This window comes from Pristiophorus japonicus, chromosome 28 (assembly GCF_044704955.1).
Source record: "Pristiophorus japonicus isolate sPriJap1 chromosome 28, sPriJap1.hap1, whole genome shotgun sequence".
Lineage (NCBI taxonomy): Eukaryota > Metazoa > Chordata > Chondrichthyes > Pristiophoridae > Pristiophorus > Pristiophorus japonicus.
This window is the reverse complement of record NC_092004.1, coordinates 13,294,946-13,313,191: the sequence shown is the minus strand read 5'-3', so window position 1 is coordinate 13,313,191 and position 18,246 is coordinate 13,294,946. Positions and strand designations below refer to the sequence as shown.

Below are 18,246 nucleotides of genomic sequence, written 5' to 3'. Positions count from 1 at the left end.
AAGGCTAGAGCTAGGTTAGACATCAGGAGGTGGTTTTTTCCCCAGAGAACAGTAGACCTCTGGAACAAGCTGCTCTCTCATGTGGTGGATACAGACTCACTGAATTCCTTCAAGTAAAAGCTGGATTTGTTACTGGCTGTGGCGGAGATTAACACTTACAGAAGGTAGGTACTGCAGTGAATTTAATGGCCAGAGTGATCTCCTGGACTAGTTTCCATCACTTAGATGGGTTGGAGAGGAATTTCCCAGATTTTATTTTCCCAAATTGTCCGAGGTTTTTTATTAAATCTGTATTTTTGCCTCTCCCAGGAGATCACATTGATTCGGGTGGAGTGGAGTGTATACGCTGTGATATATCGCAATTGTGTGGGACAGGCTTCATGGACCAGATCGTCTTTACCTGTCCGTCATTTTTCGTATGTATTAAAATGCTTCCTCTACACTGTCCCATCGAACACTACCAGAGCAGGTACAGCACGGCTTAGATACAGAATAAATCTCAGGCCCCGAATTAGAGCCCACAGGCACCGTGCTGATAGGCCCGGGTGAGCAGGGTCACTGGCCGCCATCTTGCACAGGGCGGGATCAGGGCGCATGGGCGGCCATCTTGGTTCAGGAACAGAGAGTGGGCGGGGCTTCAGGGTCTCTGTTCCCAACTGGGTCCCAGTGCCCGGGAAATGGAGCAACCTGGGCAACACATTTTTCATCACCATATAATCAGAGACTAGTCACAACATGGAAGGAGGCCATTTGGCCCGTCGAGCCCATGCCGGCTATCTGCAAGAGCTTCTACTCATCCCACTCTAGCTACTCTCTCCAGACCTCTCATGATTTTGAACACCTCTGTCAAATCTCCTCTCAATCTTCTCTGTTCTGAGAACAACCCCAACTAATCCAGATTATCCACTGTAACTGAAATCCCTCATCCCTGGAATCATTCTTGTAAATCTTTTCTGCACGCTCTCAAAAGGCCCTTGTATACTTACTAAAATGCGGAAGCCAGAATTGCTCCAGCTCAGTCAACAAGCTCCCCGCTGGAGTGGAACTAAACTACAGAACCAGTGGGAACCTGTTGAACCTTCGTTGTCTCCAGGCCAGGTCCAAGACCACCCCAATATCTGTCGTTGAGCTACTGTACGCGGACAATACCGGTGTCTGCGAACATACAGAGGCTGAACTTCAAGTCATAGTCGACGTATTTACTGACGTTACGAAAGCATGGGCTTTGCAATAAACATCCATAAGACAAAGGTTCTCCACCAGCCTGACCTTGCCACATAGCACTCCCCACTTCACCCACCCCCTATAGTCATCAAAATCCATGGCGCGGCCCTGGAAAATGTGGACCATTTCCCATACCTCGGGAACCTCTTGTCAGCAAGAGCAGACATTGATGTCAAGATTCAACACCGCCTCCAGTGCAGCCTTCGGTCGCTTGAGGAAAAGTGTGTTTGAAGACCACGTCCTCAAATCTACAACCAAGCACATCGTCGACAGGGCTGTAGTAATACCCACCCTCCTGTATGGCTGAGAGACATGGACTATGTACAGTAGACACCTCAATTTGCTGGAGAAATATCAACAACGATGTCTCCGCAAGATCATACAAATTATCTGGGAGGACAGACACATCAACGTTAGCGTCATCGACCAGGCCAACATCCGCAGCATGAAGCACTGACCACATTTGATCAGCTCCGCTGGGCAGGCCACATCGTTCGCATGCCAGACACGAGACTCCCAAAGCAAGCACTCTACTCAGAACTCCTTCACAGCAAACGAGCCAAAGGTGTGGCAGAGGAAACGTTACAAGGACACCCTCAAAGCCTCCCTGATAAATTGCAACATCCCCAGTGACACCTGGGAGTCCCTGGCTAAAGACTGCCCAAAGTGGAGGAAGAGCATCCGGGATGGCGCTGAGCACCTCGTGTCTCATCGCCGAGAGCATGCAGAAATCAACCACAGGTATCAAAAAGAGCATGCGGCAAAATTGTCTCACCCACCCCTTCCCTCAACGACTATCTGTCCCACCTGTGACAGGGACTGTGGCTTCGTATTGAACTGTTCAGCCACCTAAGGACTCATTTTTAGAGTGGAAGCATGTCTACCTCGATCCGAGGGACTGCCTATGATGATGATGATGACCCAGAACTGCACACAATACTCCGAACCAGTGTTTTATGCAGCTTCAACATAATATCCACACTTCTGTACTCTATACCTCTATTCATGAAAAATAGGATCCCGGAAGTCTTTGTAACCACTTTCTCAACGAGCACTGCAACCTTCAGTAATTGGTGCACATATACTCCTGGGTCTCTCTTTTCACGCACCCCTTTACAATTGTACTCTTTAATTTATATTTCCTCTCCTCTTTCTTCCAACAAAAATGTTTCGCTTTTGAACTTTTCTCCGTTAAATTTCATCTGCCACATAGACACGCTGGTGGAATGGGTGGACATGTCTTTCTGAAGTCTATCACAATCCTCCTCACTGTTCACTGTACTTCCAAGTTTTGTGTGAGCTGTAGATTTGGAAATTGTGCCCTGTACATAGGTCATTAATATAGATCAAAAAAAGCAGTGGCCCCAATATCGACCCCTGGGGAACACCACTTCCTCCAATCTGAAAAACAACCTTTCACCACTACTCTGTCTGTATCACTTAGCCACTTTCATATCCATGCTGCCACTGTCCCTGTTATTCCATGGGCTTCGATTTTGCTGGTATTGGTAACACGCCTGGGATCAGTAAACACAAAACCCAGTCTGTTAATCACTTTCAGTTACTGGACTTAGCATGTACCCCACAGCATCTCTTCTACCTTCAATATGTGAATAGAGCATCACGCCTGTAAACCTGGTTTAAGTTTATATCCACTCAGCAAATCTATTTAAGAAAAGCCTGTTGGCCAATGAAACACTGTTAAGGTGCCAGTGTGCTGCTGGTTTAATTGGCATTTTGCCTGTAATGGACTCCGTATTTTGGTCTCCATATTTAAGGAAGGATATATCTGCATTGGAGGCTGTTGAGAGAAGGTTCACTAGGTTGATTCCGGAGATGAGGGGGTTGATTTATGAAGATAGCTTGAGTAGGTTGGGCCTAAACACATTGGAGTTCAGAAGAATGAGATGTGATTTTAACAAAATATAAGATAATGAGGGGGCTTGATAGGTAGATGCAGAGAGGATATTTCCACTTACACGGGAAACTAAAACTAGGGGACATAGTGTTAGAATAAGGGACCACCCAATTAAAACTGAAACGAGAAATTTCTTCTCTGAGGGTTGTAAATCTGTAGAATTCTCTGCCCAGGAGAGCTGTGGAGGCTGGGTCTTTGAATATATTTAAGGCGGAAATATAGACAGATGTTTGATCGATTAAGGGAGTAAAGGATTATGGGCAGTGGGCAGGGAAGTGGAACTGAGTCCATGATCAGATCAGCCATTATCTTATTGAATGGCGGTGCAGGCCCGAGGGGTCAAATGGCCAACTCCTATTTCTTATGTTCTCATGTTGTAACTGAACATTTTTCCCAGTCTAACCTTGTCTGTAATGAAATATGTGTCTTTTAATAAGCCTCAGTTCCTTGCTCATGTCTGCTGCAGATTCCAGATTTGATTCCGGAGTTGAGGGGGTTGACTTATGACGATAGGTTGATTAGGTTGGGCCTATACACATTGGAGTTCAGAAGAATGAGATGATCTTGTTGTGGCCCTGAAGGACTGTGTCCAGGCTGAAGTTCTGTTCCCCCTGTAAAATCCTCCCCACAGAATGTCCTTTCTCAGCTCCAGTCAGGTAATGCTAAACACTCAGGTGGGAAAGACAAAAATCCACAGCAATGTGTTGAAAGCAACACTAATTTGTGTGTCTATATCCCAAATATTAAACTCCAATCCAGTTACGGGAGTTATTAACATCAGCGTTACAGGATTTATAAACCCCAACTATCAGAATGAACACAATTCAGTCCAGGATGTGATTACCAGCAGCAATAACAACAGAATCCAACCCCTGCAGTCACTTGTGAACTCGCTGGTGTGTCAGCAGGTAGGATGACCGAGTGAATCTCTTCCCACACTCAGAACATTTAAAAGGCCTCTCCCCAGTGTGAAGTCGCTGATGTATCAGCAGGCTGGATGATGCAGCGAATCTCTTCCCACACTCGGAGCAGGTGAGCGGCCTCTCCCCAGTGTGAACTCGCTGGTGTGTCAGCAGGTCGGATGACGGAATGAAACTCTTTTGAGTTTACCTGCGAAAACATAAAACATTAAACGGTGCCACCCGACCTGGGTGACACTCCAGACATTTATAAGGCCCTTTTTTTTTTTCCCCCCTTTTTTTGTTTTTTTTTGTGTTTTTCTTCTTTTGGTTTTTTTTTTGGGCACTAAAATCACAATTTTCCCCAGTGCCCCCTATAAAAGGGAAGGGGGACACTAAAAGCACCGGCAATTAAAACAAATTAAACTTAAAAACGTAAAATCAAATTAAAATTTGGTTGCCGGGCGTGATGATGCACTCCAGTCCCTCCGGTGCCCACCTCTCGCGGAAGGCCGCGAGCGTACCGGTGGACACCGTGTGCTCCATCTCCAAGGACACCCTGGACCGGATGTAAGAGGATGACGGAATGAATCCCATCCCACAGTTGGAGCAGGTGAACGGTCTCTCCCCAGTGTGACCTCGTCGATGTGTTTCCAGCTGGGACGGGTCATTGAAACGTTTCCCACAATCCCCACATTTACACGGTTTCTCCCCAGTGTGACTGCACTTGTGTCTCTCCAATTTGGACGATTGGCTGAAGCCTTGTCCACACACAGAGCATGTGTACCGTTTCTCCCCACTGTGAACGGTGCCTTCTGCTTCCATGGTCAAAAGCTGATGATATTCCAGTCCCGATGTACCGAGTGACTGTCAGATCTTGAGGTGATGTTTGGTTTGAGCTTCCAGTCGACAAATCCTCCCCTTTTAACACCCTGTAAAGTGAATTTCAAACAGGAAAAGTGAGTGTGAGAGAACCCACAAAAACACAAAGGCAGGTTGTGAAATTGAGCTTAATGAATCTGGTCATTTGTGGGGCTGGCACTAGAAAAAAGAAAGCTGCCGGATTGTAGTAAAAACACATCTGGGTCACTGCTGTCCTTCAGGGAAGGGAACCCACCTCCCTCGACAGGCCCACATGGGAAATTGTTGGTCCCACTGGGCCCAGAAGTACTGGGGGTGAAACCCAGCAGCTTCTCCCCCCTCTCCATCCAGCTCAAACTAATGTAACAAACAGATCCACACAGGAGGCCAGTGAGTGACTTCCACATCCAGCGCCACCTGATACAAAACGGCTGGGAATTGCTGGGCCTGCTGTATAAATGTAAGTTGTTGTTTTCCTGGTGTGGGGGAGGTGCTGCCCCCGGGGGTTGCTGGTGCCGGGCCCAGTGGCTCTGACTGAGGGCCTGAGAGCCGCAGTCGGTGTTGCCCGGGGGCCCGAGAGCCGCAGTCGGTGTTGCCCGGGGACCGAGAGCCGCACTCGGTGTTGCCCGGGGACCGAGAGCCGCACTCGGTGTTGCCCGGGGACCGAGAGCCGCACTCGGTGTTGCCCGGGGACCGAGAGCCGCACTCGGTGTTGCCCGGGGACCGAGAGCCGCACTCGGTGTTGCCCGGGGACCGAGAGCCGCACTCGGTGTTGCCCGGGGACCGAGAGCCGCACTCGGTGTTGCCCGGGGACCGAGAGCCGCACTCGGTGTTGCCCGGGGACCGAGAGCCGCACTCGGTGTTGCCCGGGGACCGAGAGCCGCACTCGGTGTTGCCCGGGGACCGAGAGCCGCACTCGGTGTTGCCCGGGGACCGAGAGCCGCACTCGGTGTTGCCCGGGGACCGAGAGCCGCACTCGGTGTTGCCCGGGGACCGAGAGCCGCACTCGGTGTTGCCCGGGGACCGAGAGCCGCACTCGGTGTTGCCCGGGGACCGAGAGCCGCACTCGGTGTTGCCCGGGGACCGAGAGCCGCACTCGGTGTTGCCCGGGGACCGAGAGCCGCACTCGGTGTTGCCCGGGGACCGAGAGCCGCACTCGGTGTTGCCCGGGGACCGAGAGCCGCACTCGGTGTTGCCCGGGGACCGAGAGCCGCACTCGGTGTTGCCCGGGGACCGAGAGCCGCACTCGGTGTTGCCCGGGGACCGAGAGCCGCACTCGGTGTTGCCCGGGGACCGAGAGCCGCACTCGGTGTTGCCCGGGGACCGAGAGCCGCACTCGGTGTTGCCCGGGGACCGAGAGCCGCACTCGGTGTTGCCCGGGGACCGAGAGCCGCACTCGGTGTTGCCCGGGGACCGAGAGCCGCACTCGGTGTTGCCCGGGGACCGAGAGCCGCACTCGGTGTTGCCCGGGGACCGAGAGCCGCACTCGGTGTTGCCCGGGGACCGAGAGCCGCACTCGGTGTTGCCCGGGGACCGAGAGCCGCACTCGGTGTTGCCCGGGGACCGAGAGCCGCACTCGGTGTTGCCCGGGGACCGAGAGCCGCACTCGGTGTTGCCCGGGGACCGAGAGCCGCACTCGGTGTTGCCCGGGGACCGAGAGCCGCACTCGGTGTTGCCCGGGGACCGAGAGCCGCACTCGGTGTTGCCCGGGGACCGAGAGCCGCACTCGGTGTTGCCCGGGGACCGAGAGCCGCACTCGGTGTTGCCCGGGGACCGAGAGCCGCACTCGGTGTTGCCCGGGGACCGAGAGCCGCACTCGGTGTTGCCCGGGGACCGAGAGCCGCACTCGGTGTTGCCCGGGGACCGAGAGCCGCACTCGGTGTTGCCCGGGGACCGAGAGCCGCACTCGGTGTTGCCCGGGGACCGAGAGCCGCACTCGGTGTTGCCCGGGGACCGAGAGCCGCACTCGGTGTTGCCCGGGGACCGAGAGCCTCACTCGGTGTTGCCCGGGGACCGAGAGCCGCACTCGGTGTTGCCCGGTGACTGAGAGCTGCATTCGGTTAAAAAGGAGGCAGACAAAAAGCAGGAAACTATAGACCAGTTCGCCTAACATCTGTGGTTGGGAATATGTTGAAGAGTTCATTCTTAAAGAAGCAGTAGCACGACATTTGGAAAAGCATAATTCGGTCAGGCAGTCAGCATGGATTTATGAAGGGGAAGTTAAGTTTGACAAATTTGCTGGAATTCTTTGAGCATGTAACTAACAGGGTGGATAAAGTGGGTGTGGTGTATTTGGACTCCGAGAAGACATTTGACAAGGTGCCACATAAAAGGTTACTGCACAAGATAAAAGTTCACGGGGCTGGGGGTAATATATTAGCATGGATAGAGGATTGGCGAACTAACAGAAAACAGAGAGTTGGGGTAAATGGTTCATTCTTGGGTTGGCAATCAGTAACTAGTGGGGTGCCGCAGGGATCAGTACTGGGACCCCAACTATTTACAATCTATATTAACGACTTGGAAGAAGGGACCGACTGTAACGTAGCCAAGTTTGCTGACGATATGAAGGTGGGAGGAAAAGCAATGTGTGAGGAGGACACAAATAATCTGTAAAAGGACACAGATAGACTAAGTGAATGGGCAAAAATTTGACAGATGGAGTATAATGTTGGAAAATGTGAGGTCATGCATTATGGCAGAAAAAAACTCGAAGAGCAAGTTATTATTTAAATGGAGAAAGATTGCAAAGTGCTGCAGTACAGCGGGACTTGGGGGTACTTGTGCATGAAACACAAAAGGAAAATATGCAGGTACAGCAAGTGATCAGGAAGGCCAACTGAATCTTGGCCTTTTTTGCAAAGGGGATGGAGTATAAAAGCAGGGAAGTCTTGGTACACTTATACAAGTTTTTGGTGAGGCCACACCTGGAATACTGCGTGCAGTTTTGGTTTCCATATTTATGAAAGGATACACTTGCTTTGCAGGAAGTTGAGAGAAGGTCCACTAGGTTGATTCCGGAGATGAAGGGGTTGACTTATGAGAAAAGGCTGAGGATGTTGGGCCTCTACTCATGGAATTCAGAAGAACGAATGAGAGGTGATTTATCGAAACGTATAATATAATGAAGGGGCTTGACAAGGTGGTAGCAGAGAGGATGTTTTCACTGATGGGGGCGACTAGAAATAGGGGACATAATCTTAGAATAAGGGGCCCTCCATTTAAAACTGAGATGAGGAGGAATTTCTTCTCTGAGGGTTGTGCACCTGTGGAATTCGCTGCCTCAGAGAGCTGTGGAAGCTGGGACATTGAATATATTTAAGACAGAGATAGACAGTGTCTTAACCGATAAGGGAATAAGGGGTTATGGGGAGCGGGCAGGGATGTGGACCTGAGTCCATGATCGGATCAGCCATGATCGTATTAAATGGTGGAGCAGGCTCGGGGGGCCATATGGCCAACTCCTGCTCCTATTTCTTATCTTCTTATTTTCTTATATAGTGGGTATCTGGTATGGGAGTGTGGATTTGACTCTATATCTGTCCATCTCTGGTATGTGGATGAGGGTTTTACTCTGTATGTTAGTTTCTGATACGAGAGCGTGGGTTTTATCCTGTACCTGTCAATTTCTGGTAATTGCCTGTGGGTTTCATTCTGTATCAAAAAGGGCCACATTACAACATAATTCTAAAAGGACAAAGCGTGTTAAAAAAACAAGCCTGAAGGCTCTGAGTCTCAAAGCGAGAAGCATTTGTGATAAGGTGGACAAATTAACTGCACAGATAGCTATTAACATAAGAACATAAGAATTAGGAACAGGAGTAGGCCATCTAGCCCATCGATCCTGATCCTCCATTCAATAAGATCAAGGCTGATCTGGCCGTGGACTCAGCTCCACTTACCCTCCCTCTCCCCGTAACCCTTAATTTCCTTATTGGTTAAAAATCTATCTATCTGTGACTTGAATACATTCAATGATCTCGCCTCAACTGCTTCCTTGGGCAGAGAATTCAACAGATTCACAACCCTCTGGGAGAAGAAATTCCTTCTCAACTCAGTTTTAAATTGGCTCCCCCATATTTTGAGGCTGTGCCCTCTCGTTCTAGTCTCCCCGACCAGTGGAAACAACCTCTCTGCCTCTATCTTGTCTATCCCTCTCATGATTTTAAATGTTTCTATAAGATCACCCCTCATCCTTCTGAACTCCAACGAATAAAGACCCAGTCTACTCAATCAATCATCATAAGGTAACCCCCTCATTTCCGGAATCAGCCTAGCGAATCGCCTCTGTACCCCCTCCAAAGCTGTAAATCCTTCCTTAATTAAGGTGACCAAAACTGCACGCAGTACTCCAGGTGCGGCCTCACCAATACCCTATACAGTTGCAGCAGGACCTCCCTGCTTTTGTGCTCCATCCCTCTCGCAATGAATGCCAACATTCCATTTGCCTTCCTGATTACCTGCTGCACCTGCAAACTAACTTTTTGGGATTCATGCACAAGGACCCCCAGGTCCCTCTGCACCTCAGCATGTTGTAATTTCTCCCCATTCAAATAATATTCTCTTTTACTGTTTTTTTTCCCCAAGGTGGATGACCTCACACTTTCCGACATTTTATTCCATCTGCCAAACCTTCGCCTATTTGCTTAACCAATCCAATCCAATGGATATGATGTAATTGGGATTACTGAGACATGGGTCCAGGGTAACCAAGGCTGGGAACATAACATCCAGGGATATTCAATATTCAGGAAGGATAGCCAGAAAGGAAAAGGAGGTGGGGTAGTGTTAATGGTTAAAGAGGAGGTTAATGCAATAGTAAGGAAGAACATTGGCTGGGATAATGTGGAATCTATATGGGTAGAGCTGTGAAACACCAAAGGACAGAAAACGTTAGTTGGGGTTGTGTACAGACCACCAAGCAGTAGTAGGGAAGTTGGGGATGGCATCAAACAGGAAATTAAGGATGCGTGCAATAAGGGTACAGCAGTTATCATGGGTGAAATTAACCTACATATTGATTGGGCTCACCAAACTTGTAGCAATACTGTGGAGGAGGATTTCCTGGAGTGTATAAGGGATGGTTTTCTAGTCCAATGTGTCGAGGAACCAACTAGAGAGCAGGCCATCCTAGACTGGGTCTTGTGTAACGAGAGGATTAATTAGCAATCTAGTCGTGCGTGACCCCTTGGGGAAAAGTGACCATAATATGGTAGAATTCTTCATTAAGCTGGAGAGCGACACAGTTAACTCAGAGACTAGAGTCCTGAACTTAAAGGAAACTTCGATGGTAGGAGACGTGATTTGGCTAGGATAAACTGGCGAATGATACTTAAAATGTTGACGGTGGATAGGCAATGGCAGACATTTAAAGATCACATGGATGAATTACAACTATTGTACATCCCTGTCTGGCGTAAAAATAAAACAGGAAAGGTGGCTCAACCGTGGCTAACAAGGGAAATTAGGGACAGTGTAAAATGCAAGGAAGAGGCAAAGAAATTGGCCAGAAAAAGCAGCAAACCTGAGGACAGGGAGAAATTTAGAATTCAGCAGAGGAGGACAAAGGGTCTAATTAGGAGGGGGAAAATAGAGTATGAGAGTAAGCTTGAAGGAAACATAAAAAACTGACTGCAAAAGCTTCTATAGATATGTGAAGAGAAAAAGATTAGTGAAATATAATGTAGGCTCCTTGCAGTCAGGTGAATTCATAATGGGGAACAAGGAAATGGCAGACCAATTGAACAAATACTTTGGTTCTGTCTTCACAACGGAAGAAACAAATAACCACCCGAAAATACTAGGGGACCAAGGGTCTATCGGGAAGAAGGAACTAAGGGAAATCCTAATTAGTCAGGAAATGGTTGCAGGGAAACTGATGGGACTGAAGGCCGATAAATCCCCAGGGCCTGATAGTCTGCATCCCAGAGTAGTTAAAGAAGTGGCCCTCGAAATAGTAGATGCATTGGTGGTCATTTTCCAGAATTTCATGGACTCTGGATCAGTACCTATGGATTGGAGGGTAGCTAAAGTAACCCCACTTTTTAAAAAAGGAGGGAGAGAGAAAACAGGGAATTATAGACCGGTTAGCCTGACATCGGTGGTGGGGATAATGCTGCAATCAATTATTAAAGATGTAATAGCAGAGCATTTGGAAAGCAGTGACAGGATCAGTCCAAGTTAGCATGGATTTATGAAAGGGAAATCGTGCTTGACAAATCTTCGTGTTTTTTGAGGATGTAACTAGTAGAGTGGATAAGGGAGAACCAGTGGATGTTGTGTATTTGGAATTTCAAAAGGCTTTTGACAAGGTCCCACAACAGAGATTAGTGTGCAAAATTAAAGCACATAGTATTGGGGGTAATATACTGATGTGGAGGCAGAACTGGTTGGCAGACAGGAAGCAAAGAGTGGGAATAAACGAGTCCTTCTCAGAATGGCAGGCAGTGACTAGTAGGGGTGCTGCAAGGTTTAGTGCTGGAATCCCAGCTATTTGCAATATACATCAATGATTTAGATGAAGGAATTGAGTGTAATATCTCCAAGTTTGCAGATGACACTAAGCTGGATGGCAGTGTGAGCTGTGAGGAGGTGCTAAGAGGCTGCAGGGTGACTTGGATAGGTTAGGTGAATGGGCAATTGCATGGCAGATGCAGTATAGTGTGGATAAATGAGGTTATCCACTTTGTTGGCAAAAACAGGAAGGCAGATTATTATCTGAATGGTGACAGATTAGTAAAATGGGAGGTGCAAAGAGACCTCGATGTCATGGTACATCAAGTCACTGAAGGTAGGCATGCAGGTACGGCAGGCAGCAAAAAAAGCAAATGGCATGCGAGCCTTCATAGCGAGAGGATTTGAGTATAGGAGCAGGGAGGTCTTACTGCAATTGTACCGGGCCTTGGTGAGACCACACCTTGAGTATTGTGTGCAGTTTTGGTCTCTTAATCTGAGCAAGGACGTGCTTGCTATTGAGGGAGTGCAGCGAAGGTTCACCAGACTGATTCCCGGGATGGCAGGACTGACATATGAAGAAAGACTGGATCAGCTAGGCTTATACTCACTGGAATTTAGAAGAATGAGAGGGGATCTCATAGAAACATGTAAAATTAAGACAGGACTGGACAGGTTAGATGCAGGAAGAATATTCCCAATGTTGGGGAAGTACAGAACCTGGGGTCACAATCTAAGGATAAGGGATAAGCCATAACAGACTGCTATGAGGAGAAACCTTTTCACCCAGAGAGTGGAAACCTGTGCAGTACACTACCACAGAAAGTCGTGGAGTCCAGTTTGTTGGATATATTCAAGAGGGAGTTAGATGTGGTCTTTACGTCTAAGGGGATCAGGGGGTATGGAGAGAAAGCGGGAGTGGGGTACTGAAGTTGCATGATCAGCCATGATCTTATAGAATGGCAGTGCAGGCTCGAAGTGTCGAATGGCCTGCTCCTGCACCTATTTTCTATGTTTCTATGTATCTTTCCATTCCTGGTGTGTGAGTGTGTTCTGTGCTGTAACTGTCCATCTCTGTTCTGTGAATGTGAGCTCTACTCCATACCCGTCATTCTCCAGTATGTTAGTGTTGTTTTACTGTGTACCCCCAATTCCTGATAGTTAGAAAATAAAACGAATACTCTGTCAATTTGTGATATGGAGGGGAGTGTTTATGCTTAATTTGTTGGTCTTTGGTAAACGAGTCTGAGTTTCATTCTGTATCTATCTATCTGTGCTATGTTATTGTGGGCCTTTCTCTGTATCTCTCCATTTCTGTTATGGGAGTCTAGGTTTTATGCTGTATCTGTCATGTTCTGATATGTGAGTGTGGGCCTTAAACTATACCTGCCTGTTTCTGCTTCATTACAAATGGACTTTCCTTTGTGCCTGTCAGTTTCTGGAATTAAAGAGAGGTCTTTAACCTGTACCTGTCAATTCCTGCTTCGTGAGTATGGGCATGTCACTGTATCTGTCAATTTATGTTGAGAATATGGATTGTAATATGTCAGCCTCTGATGTGTGAGTGTGGGTTTTATACTGTATATGTCAGTCTCTGATATGTGAGTGTGGGTTTTATACTGTATCTCTCAGTCTCTGATATGTAAGTGTGTGTATTTTTCTGTAACTGTCGGGTTTTGTTGTATGTTGAGGTTTAATCTGTGCCTCTCAAGTTTCTGCTATGGTAGTCTGTACCTATTTGTTCCTGCTACTTGATTGTGTGTTTTAGACTGTACCTGTCAGTTCTTGCTATGCGTGTATGGAATTTACTCTTTATCTGTTTGTCTCTGGTATATGAACGTGAGAATCAATTTTACTTTTTGCCTGTATTTCTCTGATATGTGAGTGAAGATTTTCCCTTCCACGTATCATTTTTCAGATGTGTGTGTGTGGGTTTTACTCTGCCCCTATCAGTTTCTGGGATGCAAGTAAAAATTTTACTTACTAACTTTCAATTTTCCGATATGTGCCCATGGGATTTACACTTTACCTGTCACTCTCTGGTATGTAAGTGGGGATTTTATTCTGTTACTGTTACTTTCATATATGTGGGTGTGTGTTGTATACTGTATCTGTCAGTCTGTGGTACGGGAATGTGGGTTTTATTCTGCACCTGTCATCTTCTGGTATGTTCGGGGGGTTAAATACTGAATCCGTCAGATTCTGAAACATGAATATGGCTTTTGCTCTGTACCCATCAGCTTCTGATATGCGAGTGTGGTTTATACTTTCTGTTTGACATTTTTTCTGATAGATGATTGTCTTTTATTCTCCACCTGCCAGTTTCTGGCAAGTGAGTGTGGGTGTTTAATGTACCTGTCAGTGTGATCTGTTTCAATGGTGAAACAGCATCTGATTCTACTGCTCCATGTGGCTGTAAGATTCACAATGTAACTCTGCCACTTCGGATCACTGTGGGACAGAGAGCTTCTGCTGTCTGTGACAATAGGATTGAGGCCAGTTCTGTGTCTCTGCGCTCTGTGAGTGATAATCTACTTACTGTGTGTGAGAAGGAGCTGCCTGCACTGTTCCTTGTATTCTGGGTGGAGGAAAGATCACATTTGTTCTGGCTGGTTGAAGAATTTTGCTCTGAGAATAATAATACGAGAACATTATTAGTTCTAAGATATGGATGCGGGGAGAATATGATGTATCTGAGGGAGTGACCATGTATCTCTCGATCATCAGCAACATGGTTCTGGAGAACTCAGCTCACCGAAACAATATAACCCGTCTTTACAATATCTTCCCCCACACTCCTCTCCTGATGCCTGCAATAGATGCACTTTGTGAAACTCCCCACATCCTCACTGTCAGGCTGTGTTTCCACTGCTCACTGTCCGAGAACAACAGACACGATGAGATTGGAACTGAATCAGGAACATTCACTGCTGATTTGGGGAAAAAAAGCAGCAATGATTTGAAAGAGCGAGTGGTTTACTTTCTCTGTTACCTTACACTGTCCACACACAGCCCGAGAATGACCTCTCCCTTCCCCACTCTCATCATGTTACGGAACTAGTTCCTGCTCCACTCTGCCTCTTACACACAGCCCCTGAGGGAACTAAACCAGGAACGTTCACCACTGGTTTGGAGAGAGAAAGCAGCAGATTGTAAATAGGTGATTCTGACCATTCTGTCTCCCTTACCCTGGACACACGCTGTCTAAACACAGCCCGAGAATGGTCTCTCCCTTCCCCTACTCACACCACATACTGAGATTGGTTCTTGCTCCACTCTGTCCCTTACACACAGCCCCCGACTCCCCCTGAATTTCCTCCGTACTCAATGCCAATCTCTGAGCCCATCTGCGGACACGCTCCCAAAGTACTGCGCTGCTGTAAGGAGGCTGCTGCTCGCTGCCTTACCCCGGGGTCATGGTGTCTCCATTCTCGGCTGTTTTAAACCATCTTCTTCCACTCACTGAGTGAATGGTGATCACAGGCAGGGCTGGGGGAGGGGAGGGCGCATGTGCTATTCTGCTCACTGGGAATTGACACAGGGGGCGAGGCACAGCTCTCTGCAATAATTCAGCCTATAAAAATCAAAGCGCACTTTTCCCAATTTACTTTTATCTGAATCTGAGCAAAGGAACTGGGCCGAGGAGGAAAGGACAGAGAATGATTAAAGCTGGGAGCCTTGTCCCTTGGAGATGCTCAATTTGGGATCAATCCGTGCAGGGTGTTTCTCTCCATGATCCCGTCTTCACAAAGCAATCCTGCAGAAACATCAGAGGGACGAGGGAGTGGGAGTGTTTGCTGAGACCGTGCAGGAGTTAATATCTGACCAAAACAATCTGAGATCAGTTTAATTACAGCAAAACACTAGGTCACTGAGAGTAATGCCGAAGTGGATAATCAAGGGGCTACAGTGAGGGAGGAACTTAATACAATCACTATTCATAATGTAGTAGTACTCAGAAAAATAATGGGACTAAAGGCAGACAAGTCACCATGCCCTGATGGCTTACGTCATAGGGTCTTAAGAGAAGCGGATACATAGATAGTGGACACATTGGTTGTAATCTACCAAAATTACCTGGATTCTGGGGAGGTCCCAACAGATTGGAAAACCGAAAATGTAACGACTCTATTTAAAAAAGGAGGCAGACAAAAAGCAGGAAACTCTCGACCAGTTCCCCTAACGTCTGTCATTGGGAAAGTGCTGGAGACCATTATTAAGGAAGCAGTCGTGGGACATTTGGAAAAGCATGATTCAATCAAGCAGAGTCAGTATGGCTTCATGAAAGTGAAATCATGTTTGACAAATTTGCTGGAGTTCTTTGATGATGTAATGAGTAGGATGGATAAGGCAGAAACAGTAGATGTAGTGTGTTTGGATTTCCAGAAGGCATTTGATAAGGTGGCAATAAGAGGTAACTGCACAAGATAAAAGCTCACAGGGTTGGGGGCAGTATATTAGCATGGATAGAGGATAGGTTAACTAACAGAAAACAGAGAGTTGGGATAAATGGGTCATTTTACGGTTGGCAAATGGTAACTAGTGGGGTGCCGCAGGAATCGGTGCTGGATCCTCAAGTATTTACAATCTATACTAATGACTTGGATAAAAGGACCGAGTGTAATATAGCCAAGTTTGCTGATGATACAAAGATGGGTGAGAAAGCAAATTGAGGACACAAAAAATCTGCAAAGGGATATAGACAGGCTAAGTGAGTGGGCAAAAATTTGTCAGATGCAGTAAAATGTGGGAAAATGTGAGGTTATTCACTTTGGCAGAAATAATAGAAAAGCAAATTATCATTTAAATGGAGAAAAAATGCGAAGTGCTAAAGAACAGAGAGACCTGAGGGTGTTTGTGCATAAAACACAAAAAGTTAGTATGCAGGTACAGCAAGTAATCAGGAAGGCAAATGTAATGTTGGCCTTTATTGCAAGGGGGATAGAGTATAAAAGCAGAGAAGTCCTGCTACAACTGTACAGGGTATTGGTGAGATCACACCTGGAATACTGCATGCACTTTTGGCCTGCGTATTTAAGGAAGGATATACTTGCATTGGAGGCTGTTCAGAGGTTGATTCCGGCGATGAGGGGGTTGTCTGATGAGGATAGGTTGAGAACGTTGGGCTGATACACTTTGGAGTTCAAAAGAATGAGAGGTCATCTTATTGAAACATATGATATCAAGGGGACTCGACAAGGTGGATCCAGAGAGGATATTTCCACTCATAGGGTAAACTAAAACTCGGGTGCATTATCTCAGAATAAGGGGTCACACATTTAAAACTGAGATGAGGAGAAATTTCTTCGCTCAGAAGGAAAATCTATGTAATTCTCTGCACCACGGAGTTGCAGAGGCTGGGTCATTGAATATATTTAAGGCAGAGATAGACAGATTTTTGAGCGATAAGGGATTAAAGGGTTATGGGGAGCGGGCAGGAAAGTGGAGCTGAGTCCATGATCAGATCAGCCATGGTCTTATTGAATGGCAGAGTAGCATCCAAGGGCCAAATGATCCACTCCTGCTCCTATTTCTTATGTTATTATGTACTTATGAGATAATAACCCTGGGACTGTACATGGGGACTCTAACCCTGGGACTGTACATGGGGATTCTAACCCTGGGACTGAACAGCTCTGGGGCTTTCCTGTTACAATTGTCTGGGATGCAACCAGAAGCTTAGCACTGAGCAGCGCCTTTAGGAGATGGTGAGAAATCCGAGGCGAGAATAAAACTTAGCTGTTACTTTACCAAGATGGCCACGCATGCGCTTTGCTGCTCACTGAACCAAGATGGCGGAGGACTGACCCTGCCTTCCTGTACACAGATGGCCGCCGTTACCCTGGCCCTGTGACCGGGAGAAAGTCTCGAGGCTGAAGCCGCCGATATTCCGGTTGTTATTCCGGGCTTCCGGCGGGCACCGGTTGTTTATGAATCCTCCCCGTCTACCCGCTGCTCCATTACTCACCTCCGACCAGCGTAAAGTGAACTCTTTTGCGGAACAGTGCTCACCATGTTCGATCCGCCATTACACACACCGCGCATGCTCCAAACAAAGCCATGTCCTGCGCCTGCGCACTGGGCCCCTGTAGTCTGGGCTCGGCACGTCCTCCGACGCGGGGAATGCTGGGTAAATATCATAGGCCACTTTTTGAATGGGACAGGATTTACTGGGCTCCCATTGGGCACTGAACCATGTTCATTCTGGTTCTTTGACTTTGTTTCTGCTGCTCTGAATAACCCTGTACCTGAGCTGGAGATTAATGTTCTGTCTCAATATTGTTTCATACATCGTGTGTCCAATATTTGATTTCTCCATAAAAAGAGGAGGCTAATTAATGTTCCCTTCCCTTCCATTTTGGGCCTTTTCTTACTCTAGATTATTTCACTTCTCACCCAGTTTATTGTTTACCACATCAAATCCCAAACTTGTTTCGTTTGAGTATACGGCTTGTGGGTGTCTCAGACTGAACCGGCGTGTCTCACTTTACACTCTTTTGAAATTCTTTTAAACCAACCCTTAAAAGAACTTTCTGGCCTAAGACTGGAAATCTCCACACATACTGCTTGTGATCAACTCTGAAATGTTCAAATCTTTGTAATTGTTTTTGCTAATTTTGCTGGGTTAGTTGATTACAATTACTTGTTACAAACTTGTTGCAGTATTTTTTGCATCAAAATAAATGTTTAAACACTTCCTTTATCAGGTCTTTAGCTTCCCCACTGAGCTCTGTTTCCTATTGTGGGGGATCTAGAACTAGGTGGCACAGTCTGAGCATAAGGGGTCACCTATTTAAAATGAAATGAGCAGGAATTTCTTCTCTCAGAGGGTCGTGAATCTTTGAAATTCTCTGCCGCAGAGAGCAATAGAAGCTGGGTCATTGAATATAT

General features: G+C 47.1%; 1 protein-coding gene across 3 annotated transcripts in view; it reads right to left on the bottom strand.

Moving 5' to 3' along the window:
• The window catches only part of LOC139239597 (zinc finger protein 664-like), a 351,778-nt gene that overhangs the window by 298,353 nt on the left and 35,179 nt on the right, over positions 1 to 18,246 (bottom strand). The window contains exons 1-3 of one of the 3 annotated variants that reach the window (XR_011588685.1): positions 17,324 to 17,394; positions 13,895 to 13,983; positions 4,511 to 4,973 (exon numbers count right to left, since the gene is read on the bottom strand). The gene's annotated coding sequence lies outside the window, so the exon portion shown is untranslated. Of the gene's footprint in view, positions 1 to 4,510; positions 4,974 to 13,894; positions 13,984 to 17,323; positions 17,395 to 18,246 lie in introns of those variants that run through there. The other 2 variants (XR_011588683.1, XR_011588684.1) reach the window with 2 other exon arrangements.